Source organism: Sus scrofa, chromosome 18 (genome assembly GCF_000003025.6).
Source record: "Sus scrofa isolate TJ Tabasco breed Duroc chromosome 18, Sscrofa11.1, whole genome shotgun sequence".
Classification (NCBI taxonomy): Eukaryota; Metazoa; Chordata; class Mammalia; order Artiodactyla; family Suidae; genus Sus; species Sus scrofa.
The window spans coordinates 35,216,091-35,222,090 of NC_010460.4; the positions used below are offsets into that span (position 1 = coordinate 35,216,091).

Consider the following 6,000-nt stretch of genomic DNA (forward strand, 5'->3'; position numbering starts at 1 on the left):
TGCTTTAATTGCACTAAGTTCTTAAATAGTTTAGAAAAAAATTATTTTCTGCCTAAGAATTTTTTAAAACCTTCAGATAGCACAAATGGAAATAAATTCTTGTGCAGTCCATTGGTATTCCTTAATTGCATTCTTATATTGAGCTGCACAACATAATTGTTCTCCTGAGACTGTTGTCACTTGCTACTGTGAGATTCGTAAGTTGGACCAAGGCAAGGGGATGCCCACCCTGGAATCATAAAACCCAAAAGGTAAATAAAAGAGAAATCGACACCTACAGTATGATTTGAATTCCAAGAGTTTGTTCCATTTAACAAAGGAAAGATGAGGATGACGAGTTAGTCATCCAATCTTTCCCTCTTAAACGTAACAGTATCTTCACCCAGTACCATATGCATCCCTCCAGCAAGAGAGCAAAGTCTAATCCCAGGCCAAACTCTCCATCTGTGCCCCAACTTTAGTGATGTGTGGGGTGCACCTTCACTTCATCTCACTGTAGAATTTACTACAATTTGACTTACCCCACCCTGGATATTGAGCTTTCTTTGGAGTGACTCTGTTTCCATGGTCTATTTCCACTACAAAAACTTAAATGGACTTTTCAAGCATTTTCCAGTGATAGCATTTTCTCCTGAAAAATCTGCCCACCCTGGCTTCTATCCTTGAATCTTTTTCTTCTTCGGAGCTCCAGTCCTCATGCTTTAAATGTTTGCATTTTTCAGGGAGCCATTCTTCACACTATTCTTTTTAAATTCAAATTCTTCACTATGAGTATTTAATGTAGTCACCTGTAACTTACTCCTCCCATATCCCCATTCTTGATCCAACATATCACCATATGCCCACTTAAATTTGAAATCTTAGTTGCACCTTCAATGCCTCCAATTGCTATCAATTCCTCCCATTCTTTATGGCACAAAATATAGTGGCCTTTCAAGTCACAAAGACCTGAATCCCAGGTCCTGTCCTGCTCTCAAGGAGTCTAGAATCCCCTATCTTGAGTGAAGCAAAACAGCATTTAAGGCCAGTGGAATTACAATACATGCCAATATAAAGGTACTTACAAAATGAAGCGGGAGTGCAGAAAAAAAAAAGTCATGCTTTTATCTGTCAAAGCAAGAGGTATGAAGGAAACTTACGCTGAGAAGATAGGACTTTGGTTGCCAGTTGAAGACTACTGAAGAGTTGGATAAATGGAGGGAAGAACAAGACCAGCAGGGAGAAAAGCAGGGGTAATCAAAGTCAGAGAGGGGAGGTCGGGAAGCAGAACCTGGACTTTTTGGCAGAGATCATATAGTGATGAGCCTAATACATAACGGCCCTATTGTGGTAGATAGGACCCATTAGGTATTTCTGAGAATACACCCAGTTTGTATACCTACAAAAATCTTCGTGGCAGTACACAGGTTGGATGGAGGGAATAAAAAAAAAATGGAGAGAGTCTGCTTGATTATAACTAATTCATTCAACAATATTTGTGGCCACCACTGTAAATGCACTCAGTAGGAACGCAAAAACTTGAGAAGGGTCATCAAGTCAGCTCTGATTTATATAAATATTAAGACCCTAAAATCTCAACACTTTGAATAAACATTGTATCATTTGATGCTTCTTTATATCTATTCTTTAGAAGGCTGAGGAAGAAAATGTGGAAAAATCAGGAGAGAGAGAGGAAAGAGATATTGGAAAGAGTCAGCAAAAAGTATCATGGGCAAACAAGGAACGCAGACAGGAAAAAGATGGAAATAAGGAAATCAAGGAAAGTAATGTTTTCTAAATGGCTGAAAAACTTTCTCAATGTTTTGGGAAAAAAAATAGACCCTAATTATTGAAAGTGAATCATCTCTGACTGAACCCAGCCTAAACCCAGACTGGGTTGAACCCACATTTTTTAAATTAGATTCACCTGGTGGCTGGACTTTCTGAGGTTCAAGTTTTTGTCTTATGGAATTCCTTTTGGGAAGAAATAGATTTATTAAGATAGGATGCCTGTGAGGAGTTCCCATCATGGCTCAGCAGTTAATGAATCTGACTGGCATCCCTGAGGATGCAGATTCGATCCCTGGCCTCGCTCAGTGGGTTAAGGATCCAGTGTTGCTGTGAGTTGTGGTGTAGGTTGCAGATGAGGCTCAGATCCTGCTTTGCTATGACTGTGGTATAGGCTGGCAGCTATAGCTCTGATTGGACTCCTAGCCTGAGAACCTCCATATGCTGTGGGTGCAGCCCTAAAATGAGAGAAAGACAAAAAAAGGGGGGGGCAAGGCAAGGAGGCTCTGCTCCAGTATCAGGTGGGCTACCTTTTTATAATCCATGCAGAGTGGGAATGGGTAAAAGACTGCCTTCTTCCTCATTCCCCATGAGCATACACCAGGCTTACATCATTAGCACCTCCTTCATGTCAGGTAAGAGTGTTTGACCCTATGAGATTAAACTAGGACTATCATAGTGCTTATTTCAATGAGCAGAAGGGTGGTAACATGTGCTAAAATATATTGAATCCTCTCAGTTTCCATATAATGACAGTCTTCCTACTTTGGAATGTCATCCTCTGCTTAAATTTCTGTCCTTGGTCTTAAGGATCCTTACCTTGCTAAACTAGAATACAGGCCTAATTTTATCCTTCACTTAATGACCTAAGGTCTATCTCATGCTTTTATTTATGGTTTTATAGTTAAACAAGCCTGCTTCATAGTTCCACAATGTTCTGATGGCTTTCTTGAGCAGTATTAACTTACAGGGGTCTCCCCAAATTCCCTAAGTTTCCCTCTCTTCCTCTGGTTCCCTACTGGGAATGCTCCAACTACCTGTGCAACTCTCCTCCTCTATCTCTATCGATACCACTTTTGAGTTTGTTATGGTCATTTTCATGAGCCTATGTATGACTGATATTGACACATTTGAAATTGATCTTATTGCCCGCCCTGTAAGACAAAAACCTATGTGTTGGCCAACAATAATCACTTATCCCTCAGGTTAGTTTAGGTTCTCTTTGATCATGGCACAAGTGCTTGTTTAACCTACAGCTAAAAGGTTTTTAGAGAAAAATGTTCATTGTAGAAAAATTTTCCTATCTAAATAATATTCAAATTACAAGTGAGAGGGGAAGCTTTCTATGAAAAGCATAAGTAAGTGCCACATTAAGTATTAATGTGCTAGACATACCACATGTGAAGGCACTGAGTTAACAGCATCACTTAACCTGAATACTTCATTCCACTACTTTAACCTTGATACCAACAGGCTTAATATATTCAGCTTTTGTTTTCAATTATCTGTTATGTCCTGCAATGGGTTTATTGTAGACATTGTGAAAACTATTATGACCCCTCAAAGACATAAGGCAATTTTCTTCTCACCAGGATATTTTGAACAAATTACTCTCAGTTTTAACATGAATAAGCCTATGAATTTTCATTCCCCAGATCTCAAATAATGGAATTCAGCTCTAACTTCAATTATAATTATCATGTCAATAAGTTGAAATTTAAAAATTCTACAGAAGGTGAAAGCTTTCAGTTTTTGTCTGATTTTACTTTTTCTCCTCTTTTGGTCTCAAGCCTAGGGAGCCCTTTGAAGTGTAATTATTTTTTAGGGTACTTGAAATAGTTCTACTGTTTGAAAAGATACTGGTGTAGCATCTCACCTTTGTTAGCATTACAAAGCATTGTTACAGCTTGCAATAATTAGAGGGTGTTACAGTTAAGAATTTTATGATTAGCCCCTATTATGGCTCATTGAGCTCAAGTTTTGAAATTCTGTACTGAATCCAGGACTGAAATGTTTCTTTGTTATAGAATGCATTTTAAAGTTTAACTTGGACATTTTTCAGGGCCTTCTTGCTTGCTTTCTCCATCCTTGGGTTAAATAAATGTCCTTCATGGCAAGGATAGTGGTAACGCTAAAGACTCAAGCCCAGCTTCTCTAATCTAATGTAGGTGCCCAGGCCACCTGAGAACGTTCCCAGGCATGAAGCATCTTTATAAAGCAGCCTTTTACATTAGCCATTGGACACAACTCAGCTGCTAAAGCAACAGCTACCAGTACAGTGAGTCAGATACTAGCAGCCCAGCCGTAGTAATACAGCTTTAAGAAGTCCTCTGACTGACAGAAAGGTAACCAGATTTTGTTCTCTGCCCTATAAGCCATTCACTGCAATCGTGGAGACAATATAGGTATTTCAACTTTGACAATTTTAACATGATATGTCCACGTTTCACTTGCTTTTTAATACATTTATAGATATAAAAAAACAGCAATAGGGACAAGGAGATTTCGACCAAACAGCTTTTATTTTGTTCATTAACATAAGAAATAATGTTCCTCTTCTTCCTCACCTCTGCCCCCCGCCCCACCATCCCCCAGCCCTCCTCCCAAGACCTATTTAAGGGTTGATGGGACATAATCAGAGAGCGTGAAGGATACAAAGTCAAGTACGCAACACTGTGCTAAGTACAGAGAATAAATGGAGTGGAAAGAAAAGTTAAGAGTGTGGGATGGTTAGGGGTTCTAAGGGTCCACAAAACACAGGATCCTGTGATGGGGGAGCAGGGTTGTAGGCAATGAAACTGTCACAGACTTTTGAAATATTAAAATATTGAATATTTTGAAATATTCAATAAATATTAAAAAAAAAAAAATCAAACACCTCCACCAAAGGGTGGTGGTCTTTCTACCACCCCCAACGCTGGCTTGGTGCTGACCAAACAGTTGTCCCCCAACCTAAGAAGAAAGAATGAAGAATACCTACAACATGGATGAAACGAGGATATTATAATGAAAAAAGCCATTTACAGATAAGCAAACCCCATCTGATTCCACCCTGAGGCATTCAAAGTGGTCAAAGTCATAACGACAGACTGTAACACTGGCGGCCAGGGGCTCAGGGGAAGGGAGAAAGAGCAGTTATTATTTAATAAATACAGGGTTTCAGCCTTACAAGCTGCAAAGGGTTGTGGTGATAGCTGCTCAACCATATGAATATGTTTAATACCAGTCAACTATACATTTAAAATGGTGAAGATCGTAACTTTTACATGTATTTTACCACAGTTTAAAAAAAAAAAAGCAATAGAAATAATATTAAAACAAGCAACAGAAATTCTGCCAAATGATTGAAAAAGCGTATAAACCATCAAAGACAGTAAGAGAAAAACCTTAGGCAAATGAGAGATACTTACAAGTTTCATAATAGGTAGAAACATGACCCCAAGTTGGTAACTAATCATAGCCTAAAGCAGAAACCAATTTACCTTATCAAATTCCAGCCCATAGAGTGCTTGAGAATAACCATGTTCCAAAGACATGACAATGGAAAAGTCGGAAAACAAAACAAAACAAAAAAAACGCTAGAGTATAATGCTCTTCAGCAAATGATGTTTCTCAGCTTTTAGAAGGTATCCCTAATGAAAAGTCTGAAAGGTAAAAAAGTCTGAAGGGTAAATACATTACCACCGCCGCCATACAAATCATAGTAGGACACAAAGTTTAGTGAAATACTAGGAAAAAAAATTATGTTCATACCTTGGAAGATGTCAGACTAGAGACCCAAGGTACAGCTCCAAGAGCCCACATGGTTGCCTGTAAGCTTTCAGCGTTTTGGAGAAACTCTGGGTGAAGATGCTGCGCGACTGAGCCTCTGAGCAGAGAGGAGAGGAGCGAGACTTCCCCGAACGGGTAGTGCTTGCTTCACAGGTGCTGTAAGCAGACCCTTTATAGGCCAGCCTGGGAGGCGGAGCTGACCAGCCTGGGAGGCGGGGCCTCTCAATCCCTGGGGCACTCAGGTGTTTCTCATCCCAGGACACCCCTGCTGGCCTTAGGCAACTCTGAGATTCCGGATTGGGTTTCTTCTGGAGAGAGTGGTCAAGGTGACCTTGCTTAATGCCTGATTCCATCGTTGTTTTGAAAGCTGTGTTAACATTTTCTGGTCTATAAGATGTTCACTTGTCCCCAGCAAAGAGTAGCATCACCATGTCACACTTCTATGTTTTTACAAGGTTCATA

General features: G+C 39.6%; 1 long non-coding RNA gene across 2 annotated transcripts in view; it reads right to left on the minus strand.

Annotated features, from left to right (window-relative positions):
* LOC110257582 overlaps positions 1-5,729 on the minus strand; it is a 240,769-nt gene extending 235,040 nt beyond the window's left edge. Inside the window, exon 1 of one of the 2 annotated variants that reach the window (XR_002340397.1) lies at positions 5,521-5,729. This is a non-coding gene — a long non-coding RNA (uncharacterized LOC110257582). The remainder of the gene's footprint in view (positions 1-5,520) is intronic. The other variant, XR_002340398.1, reaches the window with a different exon arrangement.